The sequence below is a fragment of the Bactrocera tryoni genome, chromosome 1 (assembly GCF_016617805.1).
Source record: "Bactrocera tryoni isolate S06 chromosome 1, CSIRO_BtryS06_freeze2, whole genome shotgun sequence".
NCBI classification, from domain to species: Eukaryota; Metazoa; Arthropoda; class Insecta; order Diptera; family Tephritidae; genus Bactrocera; species Bactrocera tryoni.
The window spans coordinates 62,130,843-62,153,727 of NC_052499.1; the positions used below are offsets into that span (position 1 = coordinate 62,130,843).

The 22,885-nt window shown below is 34.8% G+C and overlaps 1 protein-coding gene across 2 annotated transcripts in view; it reads left to right on the forward strand.

Annotated features, from left to right (window-relative positions):
• Positions 1–22,885, forward strand: part of LOC120766782 (homeobox protein homothorax) — a 320,231-nt gene that overhangs the window by 82,632 nt on the left and 214,714 nt on the right. The gene's annotated exons all lie outside the window — the stretch shown is intronic.

Genomic DNA, 22,885 nt, shown 5'->3' on the forward strand with positions numbered 1-22,885 from the left:
ATACAAATAATGCGAAAGTCTAGTGTATATTGTGAGCGAAGTTCTAGTTTATAGTCAATAACAGGGGGCAATAGGAGAACTTTTTTGTTTTGTTTTAGGTTAGCGTTAAGTGTAACTGTAAACCGATATACGTAATATATGCACTGAGCGAAATTTTTTTCCACCGTTTTTTTTGTTTGATTATTATGTCTGGGGTTTGAGTCCGTTTCGACGGTGCACTAATAGTGGCAGGTAAATTTTGTAAAATAGTAGCAATTACTTCAGAGTTACAAGTTTATTTGAATTATTATATAAGCTATATATATATATAAATAATATATATATATATTTACAAATTGGAGTGGAAATGGTGGAAAAATGTTAGTATTACTGCAAAATTTTCAAAAATATTCCTTTGAAAAGAAGTAAAATCAACTTGAAATACGTAATTAAAGATTAGGCTTAGTTTAAAACAAAATACACAAACACAAAGTATACGATTTTTCTTAAGAGAAGTTAAAAACAACAAAAATACAAGCGGTTATACCATTTGAAAAATACAAAAATACCAACACGTCCTTAACAAACATACAAACATGCATTATAGCGCACTAATAAATATGCATTATGAAAAACATTAAAATTTGCATAATTTCTGCGCTTGTCTACGTACTGTTAGCTTTTCGTGCAACTTTTTGTGTCAGTACAAAGTTTTGTTCTTTAAACCAAACGTTAAAAACTTTGCTTGGCGCTTTCAACTCGCCAATTTGACATAGATTTGATTTTCTACCAACAACTACACAAACAAAATTATTACAACCGACAGTGCTGTTCATAAAAATGTAACAATATATACGTAATTTACTTAACACAATAAAAACGAGAGGAAAAAGTGGCGCAACAGCTAACAAATAACAGTAAGCGAATGAGAATATGTGTATAGCAGGTTAAAAGTTAGCTAATAATAATATAAGAACAAAGCAAGTTAGTGCGTGTATAAGCAAATTGATAAAAACACAAAACCTAAGTTCAAATGAAAGTATACGAAATGATTTTTATTTTTTTTTTTTTTATTAAATTTAACTATTAATTTAAAGTGTTGAATTTTAATATATAGCAAGTTATGAGGAGAATATACATACAAATATACGAAAAATTACTTACAATAAATATTTAATTCATTGCTACAAACTAACAAACAAACTAACACACATCAAATGTATACTACTACTATGCTACTTCTATGGATAGCCTGCTAAGGGCGCATTCCGCATTGGAGTGCGTTGCAACCATGCAAGCAAGATACTACCATACCTACTATGTACATTGTGACTTTACTACTTCCTTAGCGTATAGAAAATAAATAAAAAATATTTTACTAAAAACTAAAACTAAAGGTAATGCGGTAGGAAGAGGGGTAATGGAAGTGTTTATGCACACATTTAGTGGCAAAAACTGGGTAGAGCTTTCACTGAAAAGTGCGAAAGAGCTTTTTTAATTTTTTTTTGTAATTTTTGTAAAAAATAAGTTTTGAAGTTAAAGCTTTCACTGAGAAGTGCCAACGAGCTTTTATGAATCTATTGAAATTTTTTGTGAAGTAAGCACATTAAGAGTAAATATTATTTTCAGTTTTGTCTCCAAAAGCTTAAAATGAATAAACAGTATAGAGCTTTCACTGAAAAATGCGAACGAACTTTTTATAATTTTTTTTTTAAATCTTTATAAAGTAACGCATTAAAAATAAATATTTTTTCATTAAAAGTTTTGTCTGCAAAAGCTTAAAATATGTAAATAAAATTTATGAAAATGTTATACTTTTTTCTCACAAAAAAAATGAAATCACTTAAAACAAATAGTTTTCACTTTAATGTTACTGAACTTATACAACTTTTAGTGAAAGCACCACAAGTTTTCATAAAGCTGTGAACACTTTCATGCCGCTCTTTGTGCCACTCAACCTGTAAACATGTATACTAACTTGTTCTTTCGCTTCTATATACCATACGTACTTAAATCCCACAAAGGGTGATTTCAAACTTAAATGTGGAAACCGAAAGGACAATGAAAGTACTAACTATATAAATCTAGCATACTTATTATTATTATAAATAAAAATACCATATTATACACATATATATATATCTTTGTTTTTGCTTCGATTGTAAAGCTATATGGGCATTGATAACAGCAACACAACAATAAAAGCGTTGAATTTATAAATAATCCAAAAATAATGGTAAATCAAGTAAACGAAAATTTCAAAACTTTTCAAACTGCTGATAGCAATTTTTGAAATGCAACAAAATTTTTTCTAATGTAATAAAACTTGTATACGTTTTTCTTTAACTTACGTGTAAGTGAAGAAAATAAAAAATATATAATAATTACGCAATTATAAATAGGAGTGAGGTGTGGAAATTTAGCATTGATAGTAAATAAAATAGTTGTTGTACTTTTTTGTCATACAAATATTAAAAAAAAGCAAAAAAATAAAAAAATTATACATAAAATAACAATAATAATAACATAGCACAGTGGCGTACGATTTTGCTAATGTACAAAAACAAAAAAAAACAACGCATGTGCTATTTGTAAAATAATTAAAAAATAAAAAAATCATAAATAAAGGAATAATAACGGTTTACAAACTAAAATTTTTTAAAATATGTTATGGCCAATCAAGAAAGTTTCCTATATTACTTTTTGTTTTAGCTAAATCGCAACAAACTATGCTTGTTAATTAAAAAATAAAAATATTAAAATCGAAAAAATTGGCGCAGTCCAAAAGCTTTGCTTTGTTAAAAAGTTTTTTTTTTTGAAACGAATATACGTAAAACATTATTGTATTATTTTACAAACATAAAAAATTAAAAAAAAAATATCATTAATAAGCAGAAGTTCTGTTCAATATTTGTTATTCTGTTAAATGAGTAAAATGCAAAAAATTAAATGGACAATTGTAAATGATAGTGAGTAGTAAGGAGGGCACGACGAAGGAGAAACTAGTTGATATCGCAACTGAAATACGTAATTTGCTTTAGGTGATATATATATTATTAAAGCTTAATTAATTGTCTAATAAAATTATAAAAAAAGTAAAAAAAAAACATATATACATTGAGTTTTTTTATATACATATATACATACATACAAAATTCGTGCTTTAAATTAATTTTACGAACCAAACTATTTTTTAGCGTGTAGCGCTTGAGTTTTTTGTTTTTCTTTGGCTTAGTAAAGCGACAAAATCGTTTTCGTTTTTGCTTTAAAGCGCTTTTCCAGCTAATTTCGTTTAAACATACATAATTTTCTTCCTATAATTTGATAAATCTTAGCAAAATTGTCTTGAAACGCAATCAAAATACCATTTTTTATTATTTGTTTTATTAAAAAAAATATAATAAAAAGAAAAAAAATATAAAATATTAAAAAAATGAGGAGTGTTAAAAAATAAAATAAAAATTGAAAATTACATGATATACGAGTACATTTTAATGTAATATTTTTAATTATTTGTATGTATACTAATTGAATAATGAATATTAACAAATAACAATAATTGCTAACATTTACTTGTAATATTAATGAGAAGAAAGCAAAAAGCAACAAAGAAAAATTTAATAAAAATTATATATATATATATGTATATACATATAGTATATATAATACAAATAAATGAACTGGATAACGTAAAGTGTAATGTTTAATTAATAGCGAGCAACGGCAAACTAATAGTAACACAATTACAAAAATAGAATGCAAAAAGTAAATAATATTTAATAGTTTAAGCTAAAAACAAAACGAAAATAATGATGAAGTTGAAAGCAAGATGTTTGAAAGCGAAATGGAGAGATGGAAAAAAGTTAGCCAATAAAATATATGAATAATATATTTGATGAAAAAAATATAATTAACACGTGTTTTGTAATTATTTGTGAACTGAAGGGACATAATATTTTCTGCTATAATTTCTCAGCTGCAACAAATTTCCTGCGCGAGATTAACCATAAAAATTCAACCAAAAGCGGACATCTTGGACCATCAGATACTAGAGGGCAGTTCAAGTGGCTTAAAAACTTACTGAAAGAGAGAGGATGCAAATTTCTGCGACTTCGGCATAATCACAGACGTGCCAAAAGAGTGAACAACAATTTTTGGGAATGAAAATAATTAACTTCGAAATTGCAGGCTTCATGTTTTACTGCAATGACGACGTGAAATCGATTTAGGGGCTATTTTTTCGTCAAACAAACAGTTTTGCAATTTTCTTTTTCAGGTAACTACCAATATAAGAAAGTTTGGCGAAAGCTCGGAAAAGTTTGGTGAAAGCTTTGCAAAATTTGGTGAAAGATTTGAAAAATTTAGTGAAAGCTTAGAAAAATGTCGTGAAAGCTTTGAAAAAATTAGGGAAAGCTCAGAAAAATTTTGTGAAAGCTCTCCAAATTTTTATGAAGTTGATTAAAACTTTTCAAAATTTATGAAAGCTCAGAAAGATTTGGTGAAAGCTTTGCAAAGTTTGCCTAAAGCTTGAAAAGTTGGCTGAAAGATTTGCAAAACTTGATGAAAAATGGAAGTTTTACAAAATCTGAAAGCTAACAAAAGTGAAAAGGATGGAAATTACAAATGAAGACGGTGCCAACTAACCACTAAATTTTATAAATTTAAATATAAATTTTTATTTAACTTGACTTAAGGGCAACAACTATTTTAGTTCCTTTTAAGCTTAGTAGACATTAAACCCAAATAGTTTTGTTGCTTTTCAAAATTGCGCGCAAAATAAAGTAAAGAAAGTCGAAAGTATTTGTAAATGAATTTATGTACATATATATAAGTTTTAAAAGATATACAGATAGCCTAGCCTAGTTCCGCGCTAAGAACTTTTACTATGTTGCTAACAGTTAATATTTTATATAAAATAAGCTTAATAAACTAAATAAAAGTGGATTATTTTACTGAAGTAAAGAGTTTATACTTTATTGATCAGAGTTTTAGGAGTCCAGCTAGAGGAGTCTGCGCAGAATTATTGTTGTCGAACACTAAATCTTCATTGCTTATATATTATATTCGATGTCAAAAAAATTTAATTTTTCCTCAGAAAAATCAGTGCGACGAACCAAAAACTTGTGACTTTCATATTTATTATCACACTTTAAGTATACCATCTATTTAATTATATAAGTAATATATCTTTAAGTAAATTTTTATATTAGTAACTCTAAAATTCACTATATACATAGATACATAATACTAATATTTCTTACAGCATAAAGTTCCAAATTTACAGCATTATCTTTCCCAGCATACTCACAAGCACCCTTCAATGTAACGGTAATGTAATGATATTGTAATGTCCGGCCTATCATTTACACGTCACATGCGCCAATATTCGATTACGGCGCTCAAATTACTGCCAAGAAGAGTGTGTCAACTGCATACTCACACACACACACACACAAACACAAACAGACATATCAAAGGGATCAATTGAACTTTTCGGCGGCGTTCGGCTTGACCGGTCAATCAATAGCGCTGCGCCACGACGACCCTCTCACGCCTGTGTCTGTAATAAGAGACTGTCGACTGTTTAGCTGCTTCTGCCTGTGTGCAGCATCCTTGGGGATGCAGATGGTGGGCACAAGAAAGTCGTTGCCGATTTTTTTCAGCAAAAAATGCTCTGAAAATTCGTTATAATGAAGTTATTAAAATGTCTACACCCTGCAGTGGCTTGGCGTTGTTAAGCTGTTGGCATAAAGCCGCTTTGCAACAAAAGAGCGACTAGAATGTCTGTCGGCGGCACTCGTGGCATCTCCAATTACCTACAATAACGGCAGCAGCTGACGGCAACGTAGTTGTGGCAATTATGAGGGCGGCTGCCGCTGCTGGAAAGTGATGCACAATACCAACAACAAGAGACAGCCGACAATTTGCGCTAGGAGGCATGCTTTTGAGATCATAATTCCATTCTTGTTACGGGACTCCACTCACTTTTCGTGTGAATTTTCGGCAGCGTGTCGAAGATGTCAGCAACTTACGCTCTTCACTCGTCAGAAATCGGTTGAAATATGATGAGTGCGCGTGTGGACATATTAACTTCAACATTTTCCACCAAAAATTATGTATGTAATTTGATTTTTATTTTCCTTATGCGACGCGAGTTTTGTGCGTGTTGCATCAAGTGCCGCCTACTTTCTGTTGAGCTATGCCTTTTGAGTTTTAAGGGTGTCTTTATGGCTTGCTTGCCAGCTCCTTGCCATTTTACTTCACTTTAAAGCATTCAGAAATTATTTGGTATCTGATAGACCCTAATGCTGCCATGATTTCGAGCGGCGTTTATATCATGCAACCAAGCATGTGAAACACCTTCTATGACTGACTCACTTTGTGCATGTTTTCCTTCGTAACATTTTTTTCTCCACTCGCTTTTAAACTAATTTTTGTTAGGGATCGTTTTAGGCGGGTTTTCCCATTTTCTGATTTTTTACTTTTTACATTTTGCTTTTGTTGTGCTGTAATTTTGTAGGTTGGCCGGCGTGCGCACTTAACTTCCCAAGCACTTAAGCGTTTGCTGATTGCATTTATTGCTGTTGCTGTTGTTTTAATCATTTTATTCTCGAAAATTATATTGCGTGATTGCCGTGGGCGTGTTGACTGTGGTCTTTCGAGCGTTTCGAACAAATTTTTTGCTGGTGGTTCTTAGATATTTGTTTGGCTTTGTGGCATTTGTTGCTAACAAAAATGTTGCAGTCGGTGAATGAGTGACGACTTGGCTGACTGATTTCAACGCCCAATCGAATTTTTTCCTTATTGTCTCGCACAAAATGGCTGTGGCACGAATTAATCGTTGTTTGACTGTTTTTTTAACAGCAAATTCGGATATTTTTTAATTGAAAGCGTTTGTGGATACCTTGCAATTAGCAATAAAAATAAACAAAAATAGGTTAAGCTAGGTTAGGTTAAACTGGTAGGTCAATTAGCTACACATAGACCAGTTTTGGTCCTTTGCGATACCAGATAGAGTTCAGTTAGTAGGTCCAAGAAAAGTAGTCAACCCATGGGATGCGCGCGCTTGACGCGAATTTTAGCAGACTCTGCCGCCTCACTATTAATCCCTTTTAAAGAGTATCATACCGTGGGTACCCCAGATGTTTACCGCGTAGTCTTGCCAATACGAGACAAGTGCACAAGAAATGCCCCATTGTTTCCCTGGTGCCCTGCTTTTTCCTGTAGTCTTTTCGATCGGTCAGCCCCCTTCTGCAGTCGTGTGCCGCCACCAGACAGTGACCAGTTAGTTGTCCGATCATGCTCCTCCAATCTTTTCTATTATAAAATAAATTGGGAGTATTTTGTAATATGTTCTATAAAAGTAATATGCAGCAAGAATTGCATAATAATTGTAATTACTGTTTATTTTTAATATTGCCAAAAAAAAAATGTTGTACAGTTTCACATTTCGCATTTCATCTGTGTGATTTGTGGTGGATAAGTTTTCGACAGCTTTTCAAATAACGCAGACGACGTCATACAGTCTGCCATACAAATTGCTCATTTTCGTGTGCCACACAACAACAATAACACACTAGCATTCAATCAACACCAAATTTTACGATTTTCAGTCAGTCTTTTGGCTTTTTTTCTTCAATATTCGTTCAACGTTTCTTGCTGTTCGTGTAGATCAGGTGATCGTCACAAGTGCTCCGCTATGGTTTGCAATGAATTTACCCGAAATTTGTGCAGTCATTTGTAAAAACCAAACCAATTTTGCAACAAAAGCAACAGCAACAATAATGAATGAATGCAACTGAGCGAATGATATCAAAGGAAGCCCCACTAATGCTAACCTCAACCGGGAAGGGAAAAATAATACAAAAACAGTAAAGAGCGAAAACCGAGCAGGATTTGGCCAAAAATGACAATAAAATTAATTTTACAAAAACAATGTTGCTTGTTGTGTTGCCAAAAAATGTTTGCAAAATTTCGTAGCATGATTTCATGATTTTATTATGGATGAAGTGTCGCGTCTGCGCAATTTTTTGCTGTCAACAAAACTTCGAAACTGTCACAAAGCAGGCAAAACGAAGCAGAAATATACATAAATATAAAATCATGAAAGTAGATTCTCTCAACTACACAAGTTCGTGGACAGTTCGTCAGCGGTGAACAAGCCATGCATACGTCATTATCGTCACACATGCGTCATAATCACGTACAACAAGCACACATACTCGTCGGCGCTGGTCCTTTCTCTCTATGTCGCTGCAGTCAGTCATTTGTTGCACGATCATTTGGCAGTGAAATACACTCGTGTGTACGTACACTTTCACGATCGGTGACATAAACATCAACATCAAATTGAACACAACCATGCGGCACAACCGGACCGTTGTTCGTCCAACGCTGGACGTTAACCAATTTTAGGTCGCAGTTCGGTAACAATATTTCCTTGCGGTTTGCGCGCTTTTTTGTCGCTTTTTTGTCTTTCATTTGCTGCTCGCTGTATTTTTGGCAGATTTTTGTCGCTTCAAGTCCGCTTCACTTTTGGTCAGTGGCCAGTGGCTGAAAAAAACTCTGTGTTGGCTTTCGGGTGTCGCACTTGGAATTTCAACCAAATAGCATGTACACACATATATACATTAATGTCTACCAGCAACATTTCTCTGAGTTATGTGACTGTAACACTGCGGTGTAGTAGGTCTTCTTGGCCTTTATTATTGGTGACGCGTTGAATTCGTTGCCTTGAAGAATTGTATCAAAATTTTTGTGCATCGCATTTGCTCTTCTGCCTTTTGTTTTTGGTTTTCCGTTTTTTTTTTGCTTGCCATTGATAAAATTATCTTACTTTTGACAGATTTGAGTCGTTACTTGGTTTTCAAGTTCATGAAACCGCAAAATTTGTCAGTCGAGATTTCAGCGACTTTTGTATTTAAGTGCAGGCTTGTTGGATTTATATGTATATCGTTACATAAAATGCAAAATAACTTAACAAAACTTGGGTTTTCGTTATACTAGTTATATATGTTGGTTATTCTTGCTACCCGAATCTTGAAATTTTACGATATTAAATATTGTAGTGAAATGTAAGCACATAACCTGCTTGTGGCAGGTAAAAAAAAACCCTATATACTATTATTGTAAGGCTGAAAGATATACATACATATTTGCTAGATATCTCCAAAAAATTTGTTTTTGCGCCACCCTTTATTAATGTCCTAATGAAAAGCAACATTTACATTCCCAGCTATTGTTGATACAACTCAACACCTACACACACACCCTTACTTACATTCGATTAAAGTATCAATTCCGGCCACAGTGGCTCCAGTGTGTGACCGCCTGACCGCCATATCCTATCAATATTTATGAACATAAACATATACATATATGTATGTATGCACATATATTTGTTTTTAAAAAAATCCGTCTACATACCAAATGGATTTCGTTTGGATTTCTTGATTTCTTGGAATTGGAAATAGCGACATAATTTTTTTCTCCTATTTGCCGCTCATATTTTTCACATTGCCGCTGATCTGCTGCTTGTTTGTCGTCGGCCGCATCATGCTTGCTACTTGTTTCTTAATCAACTGATTTAATGAAACGGCGATGTGCAGCTTATTGGAAAAAATACTTTTTTCTACATTTGATTACCCGCATGTATGTATGTATGTATGTACAATTTATGTGTGTTTGTGTGTGTGTATCTTTTTGATTTTGTTAAACTAAAATTTCAAATAGAAGCCGCTCCGTCGTTGCCGCCCGGTTGCACGTACGCATTAAATCGGATTTCTATAACGCCCAGCGATGTGATGCGACGCGACGGTTGACAATGCGCACAAACAAACGCACACACAGTGTCACACGAAGCTCCAGCAAAAAGGCCAAGACCTACGAAAATAACTAAATGGTGATGTTGAGGAAAAAATATGCCAAATCAAGCCGAATCAATACCAGTTGCTGCGTCCATGTCGCCGATTCGTTTATTTTTGACTTTCCGACTTTCTTCATTGACCGTTTTTGGGCGCAACTCTGCGCTGCCTCTTCTGTTTGTTGTTGGTTTGGGTCCGACCGTGCGGCTGTGTGTGTCATGAGAAGCGCTTTGCCGGAGTCGCGCGCACACTTCAAAATTCTATAGAAATTTATGGTATTAAATTTGTTTCGTTCCATTTGTTTAATGTTCGTGCTTTTATTTTTCGCTGTGCGCGCTCGTTCCTGAGTAGCACCGGCATAAAGTAGCTGCGCAACAGAAATTCCTTGGCCCAAATCAGGCTTAAAAATTTTTGATTTTTCGGCGGGTTGGGTTAATTCATTCCATTTGTTTGCGTTTTTGTCATTTTGGTTGGGTTTAATTTCGGATTAGTGCATTCTTCCGCGAATGACTGGAGTCTAAGAACGTAAGATTGTACCGATGGAGCAGTAGAAACAAAATTTTAAAAAGAGAAAGAAATTAAAAATGAAGTTTATTCGGTTCTGACTTTACAAAAATTACAATTTTGTTTGATTTTTTTTTTCATAGTAAATTCCACCTATTTAAAAAAGTGTTACTTAAGAGACCCTTAACTTTTCTTCATCTATGCATAAAGCTCAATAACTTTCCATCTATTAGCTCCATTTACCATCTTTTCTCACCACATTTAACGATCCAGCAAAAATGCTGCCCCAATTGGCACATTCCACTGCATAATTATGCTTCGCAATTGAGCACCAGCAACAACGACAACGAGCACAGCAACAAAGTTAAGTCAAACAAGCGCAAAATACTTCACCTCATAAGCTTAAAATCGGCTTAAGAGCTTAAAATTATAGTAGGGCATAGCCCAAGCATAGGCGATAACTAAACACCAGCTCTTACATTAGCTGCCAATGTCCTCCAAAGCAAAATATGTATACATATATATATTTTACTCATCCTTAAAACTTGCGCAACGTTTATGTTTAAGTCTAAGCGTTGCCTGTGAGCTTTTATAAATTGTGTCTGTTCTAGCCGCCATACACTGTTAGAAACACAATTTTTTTATTCGTTTATTTGTTTTTTTGCAAAAAATTGGTCAGATAAATGCTCACACTTAAGACATATTTGCCCTAGCTAACACACATCGGGAAGCCTTATCGGTTTACAGCCAATGCGGCTTGAGTTCAAAAGCTGTTTTTCGCTCTAAAGCCTCGAGTTAATGTGGTAATTGCTGGAAATTTAAGAAGCTTTTCGTGTTGGTGGGTGGGTGCAATTGCACTTGTTAGTCACTGTATTAGCAATTAATTAAGCTTTTATGTTGGTTTCTCGGCGGAAAATAATGTATAAATTCCACACATTCCTCTTGAAATGTTTAGAATTTGCTGACCCCTAATGCGGTTGTAATTGATTTTAGCCCGGCTGAGCTGTGCGCATTTTTCTTCCGGCAATTCTCGAAATCCACACATAAGCTTCGAGCAAAGTGTAGGTGATCGGATTTCAAACGAAATGTGCGCTTGCATTTTCGAAAAACACCATGTAAGCACAATAGCAGTAAGAAGAGTAAGGAGCAATGAGTAGTGAGCAGCATTTGAATTCTTCTGAAAATAAGTTCGAAACAAATTTACAAAAATACAATGAAAACTGTTTATATTATTTATAAATAACGAGGTATATAAAAATTGTGACATATTTTAAGTTTCTGTAAACTATAAATCAATATGTGAAAGCTTATTTCAGTGAAAGCATTTTTTAATGAAAATTTCTGTAAACCGTAAATCAATATGTGAAAGATTTTCGGTGAAAGCTTTTTTTAGTGTAACTTTTTTTAGCGAAATTTTTCCTCAGTGAAAGCTGCATTTCACATATGTATAAGGATTTTTGTCAAATTATTTTTCCCACAAAACATTTCCAACTGGTACAGTTAATCCCATCATGCTTAGTTTAGCCTCAGCTATTTCAAACTCATACCATAATTGTCGCTCTCATCAAAGGTCTTAACCTTTATGTGGCTAATGAGTCTAAATGTAATTCCGAAAATAGTATAGGAAATATATATCGTTGCCATTTGACCGCATCACATGTCAAAACCAAAGAGGGGCGGCACTGCAACTACGCAAAACATTTTCCGCTAAGAGTATACTTTTCTGAAATGCTTCCACTGCCTTGGGTCGATATGCTTTGATCGCTTAAAAGCGCTTAACGCATTTGACCGGCATATTGACCACTTGTAAATTGTAATTTAATCTTTTACGGCGAGTGCACGCAAGTATCAGGCAATTGCCTTTAACCCTTTTTACTGTGTATGGTTGTGGTCACTTATTGATTTTAGATATCTATACAGTTTTGCCTTTGCTCGTGTTCGGATTCTCAAGGGGGGAGTTAAATATCACGCTTAATACATAAGTAAATAAGTACTTTGTATATGTGTTTGTGTGCCTTCGTAATTGAATTTTGCCGATTGCTTGTGCGAGGCGTTGTGAGGTCTGAAAGCAATATGTGATGGATTCGCTGGGAATTTTAATATTTAATTCGGGCGTACAAATACTTTTTCTATTTCAATTTAGTATTAATTCTTTTCACCCTTAAAAATGAAACAAAATAGCACTGTAATCATTTTGGAAAATCAATTATTTTCATTTTAGTAAGGCAAAGTGAAATTGCGGTTTCATTAATATTAGATTTGTGTGGTTTTCTGTTGAGGGATTTCATTTTATGGGAAAACTCATATTGAGGAGACAATTATTTTACGACGCTGTTACCTATTTCACAGCAACTAACAAAAATCACGAGCTTTAATAACTCATCAAATAGGGCCACGGAAGCTCACAATTCATTTAATTGAGCTATGAACGCTTGTGCTGGATGAAAGCTCTTCTAGTTCCTTTTCAGAAGTTGTAAACCATTATTAAGTATAAACAATTTTATGTCATAATTTCCAACTCATTCAGTTTTGAAATGCCAAAAACGATAACTGGTGAAAGCTTTGGAGCTTTCATTTAACATTTTTGATTCTAATCCAATGCAATGCGTTTTTGATATTTAAATAACATTATTTCACTTGGCATAAAAATATAACTCAAGCTTTTATTGAAAGCTTTTCGTACTGCCAGCTTTGAAACTTTGGCTTTCTCTTTTGCCACAATTTTCTCGTTCAACTTATATGTGTAAAAATTGTTTTTTTTTGTTTTCTTAATATACCTCTCTACATATATAGAGAGAATTAGTAACACAAGCTTGACCACCAATAGTCTACGCTATCTCTCAGGCTACGTGCCTATCTTTCTATGTAATAACCAGACTATAACTACCGACCTTTGGAATCACTGTGTATTTGTGAAATGGTTTATATACGTACATATACTTCTATATATCATTTCTGGGTATACACTTATACCTCGAAAATTAAGTAGCAACCAAAAAGCATCCCGAATATACACCCACATTTAGACCGTTTGATTATCAACTAAATGGTCAATGTTTAGATATTTTTGATTTCTGTTTGCTGCGGCAGACATTGAAAGCCATAGCGCGTAGCATAACCACACATATGTATGTATATATGTGCATGAGCCCCAAACACAGTTTTATCTACCCTGAGCTTTCCGCCAGTATCCCCCAAGCTGCCGTGTTGGAGGTGTGTGGGATAACTAAAATGTCTCCATGGCTTTAGAAGATCCCTTATATGTCTACATTAGCTAATTTCTGCGCTGGTCAGTGGAAGGGCGCTTACAGCAACAAGCATATGTAAGCGCATGTGTGCTCTTACGAAGATGAGCCACGCAGATTTGCTCTTTGTCGTATGCTACCACTTGGAAAATCCCCAAAAAAGAGCGAATCAATAAATCACTTGCACTTAAATCCGTCTTTGGTATTTCGATGTTGTTTATACGGTGTGTTGATGTTTTTCGCCCCGTTCTTGGCTATTTGTATTGTGTATGGTGCGTATATCCTCTGGACAGGACATCATTATATAAGCTTTTATTTTTCTATTTCGCTGTACATTTTGTGGGGGATTGCTTAGCAGCTCCATACATGTGTGTACATGTATGTGTGGCACAGTAAGCTTTCTATTTTTTGGCTGTATTGTCAGGGTTTGCTATTTTCCGGAATCCGTCCTACTAATATGTGCATTTATAAATGCTTGTCAGCCTACGCGTGTGGTTGCACACACATATATATTCTTATGTAATACTATTTTTTATTTCACTTTTTCCATTTCTATTTCAGTACTTTTTTCCGTACATTTTTCTGCTCATCACACAATACAATCTACTGAATGGAATTTCTTGCAATGATTGTTTGCAAGTGGGGTCGCCATAGTGGCACAAACTGAAATTCTTATGCTCTACTACTTTCTGGCGCGGACGGACATTGGCTCATTGTGCTTTTGCGCTTTTCATGCTGCTGTGCGGCTTACAAGCACATTTGTTGGCTGCTTTGTTTGTTGCTCGCAGCAATTTTTTTGTGTGTTTTGTAAGGATTTTCCATAATTTGCTGCAGCTTATTTTGGGGCAAAACATCCGTGCGCTCGTAGTAGTGTGTGTTATCAGAAATAGTCTCTTACGCTATTAGTACGCGCATATACTCTAATATGTGCATATGATTGTATTCTCCAGCGGTAAGCTACGCTTGCTGAAACGAGCAGCAAAAATACGCCAATATAATTTATTGCATATTTAATGGCGCACGTGCTGGTTGACTTCAAGAAAATTGCTTCAAAACTACAGGCGAGAGATATGTGCCCAACAACAACAAAAAAAAAAAAATAAAATATTTGCGCACAATTGATGATGTTTGCCTTTTTAAGCACGAAAATGAAGTTTGTTGCACATATGTTTTTGTTGTTGTTTATGATAAAAACAATTTAGATATGAGCTTCAAAAATATTTATTTAATATTTATAATCAAATCGTTTTGGTAGATATGCAAATCGTAGCTACTTCTTTGCAGTAATGTAAGGTTGTTGCAACAATAAGGGTGGATTCTTTTAAAAGCGAATTTTAATATGCGATTCAATAACTTAAAAAATAATTTAAAAATTTCGCTTTATTTGGCAGCATACTAAGCAATTTTTTGTAAATTAAAGTGTATTTTTGCTGCCGCCACCCAACCGCTTTAGCTTTTCGTACCTCTCAACACTTTTGCTTTAGACGTTTTGTTGCTAATTAATAAAGTTTTTGAGACCTTAATGTCAATTGGTTTTTATTTAATACTTGAGCGCATAATTTTTGTATACTTTCCTGAAATTGCAATAAAACTCTCCGCCCACCACTCATTATAAGCGCATCCTTACAAAAGGTGTTCAGTGGCACCTTCAGAAATGAACGCAGCTGTGCCACAACTTCTGTTGCCTTGTTTTTAAACACCATTTAAATAAGAAGACGCAGGTAAATTTAATTTCATTTGCGCCACAAGTACGATTTACTTGCCAAAAACGTGACTGGCATTTTCAAAGAGCTTATAAATAGGGTTTACTTGTATTAATTTAAATAGAAACGGTACTTTATTTATTGCTTTAAAAACATTTTTTAACAAGACACTTAAAAGCTTGCAATATTTTGCCCAACCTTTTATATAAAATCAAAAATTATAATAAATAGGGGAAAAAGTGGTTTTAATGTTTATAATTGCTTGTAATAGCATTTGCTGCTGGTACACTGGAAAAAAAATATTTTTGAAAATTCATATCACTGCAATTTATGTGCATGTTTTTTCATGTATGATGATGTGATGAAGGTATCTGCTACACTGAAAAATATTTTTTCGAAAATCACAAAAAATAATTATAAATGCTGCTGTTTTATTTAGTGTTTTTTGATGTATTTTTTGTTTAACTTTTGAATGTTTTCATCAATTCTACTTTTTTTATTATAAAATATTAAATTGTGAGACTTTATTCTACCCTCTCTTTGTCTTGTAAAGATTTGGAAGGTGTTAGTATTTTAATATGCAGTGAAATTTAAGATAATAAATTATTTATGAGAACAAATGAAGTAATTTTTTGAGCAAATAATGCAAATAATTTTTTTCTAGCAATAATTTTGTAAATATTTTACTTAAATATATATATGTTTCAAAAATTATGCCATTAAATATTTGTATAACAAAAGTTTTCCAAAACTATTTACAATACCAAAAACGTTTTGCGACAACAAACTTGCATTCAATTTCTCGCTGTGTACTTTTACATTAATTGTGACTTTCATTCGCCTGTGCCACTTAGCATACATTCATATCTGCGTCTAATGTCTTTCTGACTGCCATTATAAGAAATGTTAATTACAATTTTACATACTTTTCGCAAACTTTTTGTCATGCTTTGCTCTTATATGCTCCCGCTGTTGCCGGTGCGCATCCTTTAGCTTTTAAAAACACTTTGGTAATTGTCTATTGCTACGCTTTGTCGCGTGGCACAAGCTGGGCTTAATGCGGCTTTGCCACTTTAAGGAACATGGCAGGAAAGAAGTGCAAAAAACCGGGAGCACTTAACATTTTAATAAACTTGCCGAGCGGTAGCTACAACGCAGGCAGTTTGTAGCGTACGGAGTCGCATAAGAAAAGTAATTAAGCAAAAATGAGGCATGTGCTTACGGCCGGTGGCAACATTATAAGGGGCGTCCTAGTAGCATGCGAATTTTGGAAGCACTCACAGCTTTGCCGTGCCTTAAATTTGTTCTACCTTAAATTTGTGTGGCAACGTCAACGCTGGTGGTCGCTGCTTTAATTTTAGGTAAACAAATTTAATTGTTATTTTTTTTGGAACAATGACTTTTAGAGCCGCAAAAGAAATTGCGAAAACAAAATTTGAAGGATTATACCCGAAAAAAATTTGGGTTATCGGAAATTATTTATTAACGCCCCAATATAAAATTTATAATGTAAATGTAAATTAAATTTTATGTAGCATAAATTTATTTTTTTTTTGTCCTTAAAAACTTACTACAACAAAAACTCATTCATTTCATAAAACCAGCAGCTCTGCGTCATCTCTTAGCATTTGCCATTTCTTTTAACATATACACACATACACAATTGCCATTTACATATTGCCAAAGTGTGTTCGAAAAGTTACTGTTGCTGCCGCCAAAGTTATTTGATATTATTTTCATTATGATTAGGCGAACAAAAGCATAGTCTAACTCAGCGCTCCTCGCTCCTTTTGCATAACGCATATTATTACTCTGGCAGTAAGTAAAGGCATTACGCCAAATTGAAAAAGGTTGCAATTTCTTTTTTTTTATTTACCCACATTGAGTTAGAAGTGAGCTGTCTTAGAAAAGAAAATCTACAACCATATGCCCCACTCAAACACACACTGTTTAGAGCATCGCACAGTGGCAACTTCGTTACTTAGCACAACTTTTCCAGTCGCTGTTACCCTAAAGGACAGCCCAACTCCATTCATGCGCGTCTCATATGCGCATACTTTCGCATTATTGCTTTGGCATAAATCTTCTTTTCTGGTAGCGCGCCTGCCACTGAGCGCAAGGCAAAAAAGTAAAGTATGCTGAAAATTCCCATTTGGGACATATGCCTTGCATTATAATAATAACAACGACAATCAGCCAGCGCAAAAAGAAATGAAAGTAACAGAAACGAAATATTAATATATATGTATGAGCGCACAACAACAACAATACTTAAAGTTAAAAAATGAATTTTGGCATACTTTTTGCTTGTCGCCAAAAATAAAAAAATTGCGAGCGCGCACAAAGTAACGAATTTTCGCTTTTATTTCATTTTGTGCACTCAGCCACTGCCAAGCTGCACGCCCTTGTGGCAGAGGGGTGAAACGCATTTTCCCCTCCACCTGCGCGCGAATTTTCCTACAGCTAATAAATGAAATATGATGCCACCTACTCAAGCAATGCCTGCGCTAGCAAAACACAAAAAAAAAACTAAGGGAAGCGAAAAAGGCTCAAGCACTCAAGACTGAAAATACCTTCAGCGCTTTGGTTGCACGCTTACCGCCTGTCACAATGCGGCAGCGGTATTCGATACTCATATTCGCCAAAAGCTAGACACCCAACCCCAGTGATGACTTATTTCGTGCCAGGCGCCACCCACCAGCGGCCTACTTGCCGCAATTGCGCCCTGCCTGCCGCGCCGCCTGCTTAATGGCTGCCTTTGTACGCGCATATATCCTGATTATTGGCCTACGTAAATGGCAATTCCTTTTATATGACTATCTTGCTGGCGTTTGTGCTTTATTACTGTCTGAAAGGCACACGTACATACACACATATATTGAATGTGGTTGTGTGGGTGTATGCGCGCGCTTTTGCGTTAAGTTGCTATATCCTGTGCCATCATAATTTTCAATATCCTTCCTTGCTGTCGCTCCATTACTTACCAGCAGCGCTCGGTCGGCTCGGCCGCCTTGGGAGCCTGCGTGCCGCAATGTGTTGCATGGCATTAGTAGTTAAGCAGCGCAAAGAAGGCAACAGCCGAAATTGCGTGCCAGCAACGCTTACTAAGTGACTGGGTGAATGAGTGGCTGCTGCATAAGTGTGCGAATGTGTATGTGTGCGTGTTTGTATGGGTGCGTTTAATTTTGGTATGCACGGTGCGAAAACCAAATTGACGTCAATTACGGCGCAAACACGCACAGACAAAAGAAATACATCAGCAACATCAGTCGTCAATTGGCAGGAGGCAGGCAAGCGGGCGCGAGGCGCGGCAAGTGCAAATAACAATAAGCATTTGCTGTAGCAAGCTGAAATTCTTCAAGTCTCTGCTTAGTACTCGCACTAATCCGCTTCGGGGATTTTGGGAATAACTGACGCCTGTTATTGTTTTTTTGCAGCAGCAGCACTCTTCTCTGGCGCTTGCCACATTATGTTGCATACTTTTAGGGTATTAAGCTTGCTAATATTCAGCTCTTGTGTGTATAAGTAATAACAAACCATTGTTGTTGTTATTTGTTTCAGCTTTTGCCACGGCATGTGTATGGCTTGTGATGTGCTGTTGTTGCTGTTGTTGGTTACTGCGCGTAAGCAGGCTGCTGGCATGCCAAATATGATTTGTAGATTGATTCTTTGCACCCTTCATGTAGAGCGCGCAGATAAAGCATAGCGCTCTTAAGCAGTAGCTTTAGTACTTGCAACAGCAACAACAACAATAGCGCCGCTTGTTCACCCCCATTAGCAGCATTTGCTTTATTAACGCCACCTCTTCCCTTGTAATTCTATCTCTTCGACGCTGCTCATCATGCTTCATTGTCAGCTGGTTGTTATGTAATTAATGCATAAATGCAGGCAAATGTCTTATATTTGCATATTTTATTTCGCCGTTATACAACTGTTGTTGTTTCTAACTTATTGCACTGACTCTGGGTTGACTTTTTATCTTCGCGATTGTGCTGAGCTTGTTGGTGTTAAGTGGAAAAGCATGTTGTTGAGAATGCAAATGGAATTGCTTGGTATTTTTATGATAAATATTTATATTTTGAAGATGAGTAACGAAGTGAAAATTATACATATATTTTTTACACCTTATATAAATGCTCAGAATCAAGTGCTGATTTAGCCATTTCTGTCACTCTGTCGGTATATATGCAAAGTAGTGTTTCAGTTTTAGAGTTATGGACCTGAAATTTGGCATATGTGTTTTTCTCGCTCATTTGACGGAATGACTGATATCGGACAATTATAGCATATATGTAGCTGCTATATAAACCAAACGATCCAAGTCAGGTCTTTGTATGGAAAACTATTATTTTTGACGAGATATCTTTACAAAATTTGAACTGAATCGATATTTGACGAGTTGCTATAACATCTGCATAGAAATTGTTTAGATAGGACAACTCTATTACATAGTTGGCCTGTCAAAATCAAGGTAAAGCTCTTTCAATCACCTCTTTGGCTATAAAAATGCACTTATGAAGAGTATTAAAGCACTATTTAATACATAAAATGCAAAGTCACGAATCATCAAACAAATCGAAATTGAGTTTGCTTACGATTCACTACATTATGTGACAAATAAAAACTTCAGCTTCTCAATTATGACCGGTATATAACCAGTATATAACCATTTCATATCCACTATTTCACTATATTATAACCAAAAGTCAAATTTTGTTTCAGTATGAATGATTTTATTAAATCGTTTTTTCTTCGCCTGTAAACTTAGGAAAAGTGATGTTGCATAATTTTTCGTTTATATAGTATGGTAACCGATATGTATATTATATATAGTATATACAGGCAGCCGCTAAAAAGCAAAAATCTAAAATTATTGGTGGTAACTGTAGTCTTTTAGTAAAAACACCTCCAAATCCTTTAGAAAAAAGTTACTGTTTTTGTTTTTCATAATATTTTCTCTTTGACACCAAAATAATTTTTTGAGGCAATTTGCATTAGTGAAAGAAATCTGAGCATCACAGAAGAGAATTATTCTTTCTATCTTTAAAAGCAAAGATCTTATCAAATAGCTGACAATTAATCAAGAACAAAAACATTTATGTAAACAACAACTAAAAAAAACGAAAAAATAAATTTGCAAACAGTTGGCAGCAACGCAGGCACAGGCACACCAGTAAATTAACCAAACACCAGAAGCAACAACAACGAAAGTAGCACAGTTCTTTGTCACTATTAAGCGTCTCGATGCAAAATCACAAATTAATTAAAAGCTCTCGCGCATAAATTTCCATTTCCATCTCCACTCATTAGCGCAACATGTGTGTGCAGTTGCAGCGGCAGCGGCAGCAACACGCAACGCGCACTCGACAGCCAACCAACCAAACAACAACAACGTTGTTGACAACATCTTCAGCTGCAGCTTCGAATTACAAGCTGGTTTTCAACGCGCGTTTCATATTTGCGCGCCTGTCATTTGGTTTCGTATTATTCTACTTACCGCCTGTTGCTGTTGTTGTTGGAACGCTGCTTGGTCAATAAAACTTACATCATAATTGCTCATAAAATTCACAATATTATGAGTTTTCAAATTAGTTTGTCTCAGTAAAATTGGCGCGCTTGTCAAAGGCAGCAGCAGCAGCAGCGGCGGCAGCGCCTGTGCAACACGCCAATGTTGTTGCTCTTTCTAGGCCATAAACACGCATACAGATGCAAGCGTTGCTAAATAAATAAAAGGCAGCGCTGCAAAGTTGCAGGCACACTTTTTGTGCGCAAAGAAAAAATTAAATAAAAAATAAAAATAATCTTGCAACATGCAATATTTTGTTGCTGACATGTGCTGTGATGTGAGTACGACTTGCGCACCAACAAACGCACACTCCTGTATGGCAGTAAGCAAGCATGTGTGCACACTTAAGTGCGATTTTCATTACCCACACTTGCTGTTGCTGCTGCCACTTAAATGTTGCCGCAGCGTTTTTCTCTGTCTCGCACTGTATGTTGTCAACTATTTTTTCGGCTCATAAAAATTGTTATTAATTGCCACTTAAATGCTTAAACGCGAAAATGTATTGCTAACTTTTTCGCGCTGAGTGTGGCTGTGTTGCACGCCTTGCTGTTGTTTTGCAAAGTTGCAAGTTTTGTGCTGCAAGTGCTGTTTGTTTCGTGGTGCTTGTGCAGCGTAAGTGCCTAAGTTGGCATTGGCAAATCGTTGCACTTGTTGTTGTATTTAGCTGTCGCGCTGCTGCCACATTTGGCATTGCTCAGGTGCTGTGGATCTTATTTCTAAGTTGTTTGCCGAAATTAGCTGATTTTTGTATAATTTGGTGGCAAGTTTGCGCTATAAGATTCCATATGCTGGCAACTTTAGTTATTTAACTAAATTTTTTGAAGTTTTTTTTTTACAAAATTAGTCCACCTTCGCATCCGAAAAATGCAAAAAATCGCCAAGCTAATCCTCATATTAGCAAAAAATATAATCTTTTACAGATTTACATACATATATACATATATTGCCAATAGCTGCTTCCTTTTTGTGTAAGTAAAGCTTAAGAATCATATTTATGTGCATAACTTTGTATTTGCCATGCGCATTATATGGCCTACGCCTGCTTATGGGCAAACTTAATATACTTCCATATATATTTATATATGTAATTCTATGTTTTTTACTACCATAAATTCGTCTAGTTTATGCGACAGCGCTGCCTATGTGGCCCACCTTGCAACATTTGCCTAGTTCTTTCCTTTGTTGCCGCGACATTATCTTTTGACATTCGCCGTTGTAAACTTTATACTTTGTGTCCTTTTGTAAAGCATTTCAGCAAATCGAAATGAATTTCAATTATAGGATAAGAAACTAAATTAGCGCAAAAAATTGCAAATATATTGCAAATTAAGGTTTGGCAGCGAAGGCAGCAAGTAATTTATGCAAATAAACAACTAACTTCGAATATGGCTGGAGGGATGCTGTGGCAGGCTGAGTTGTTTATTGAAGAGTGTCGACTTCTTATAAAAACTTATATAATCACTTAAATACAAAATTATTACCAAACAATCTTTAATAGAAATTTATCTACTTTTTATGAAAAACGAAAAAAATATATATATGTACAAGTATTTGTATACTTGTATTATTTTACTTGAAAATAAATATTTTTTTTCATTTATATTTTACTTAAAAATATATAATTTCTTTTTGTTTTTAAATTAAATTGTTGCACCATTGTCCTTCATTCTTAAAAATTCGCGATTCTCGAAACTACTTCAGCATTTCTCTGGAAACGATTCTGCTAACACATGTGCTTGCCTCAACAACTTCTCGACAACAAAGCATACGAAATGGCTGAGAATCAACGTGAGCACAAACACAACAAAAGTTAAATAAAAAAAATTATAAAAAGGAAAACAACAACAATAGCGACTGTATAATATAAGATACGTAAATAAAATTAAAAACCGAAAAATACACCACCCGCTGTGCTAAAGTGATTTCTTTGGTGGCAGTGTCTGGCTGAATTGACTGAGCGGACTAAGCGAGATGCCTAAGAAATGAACTGCGAAGTAGAATACTGTGCATAATATTGAGGTTGTT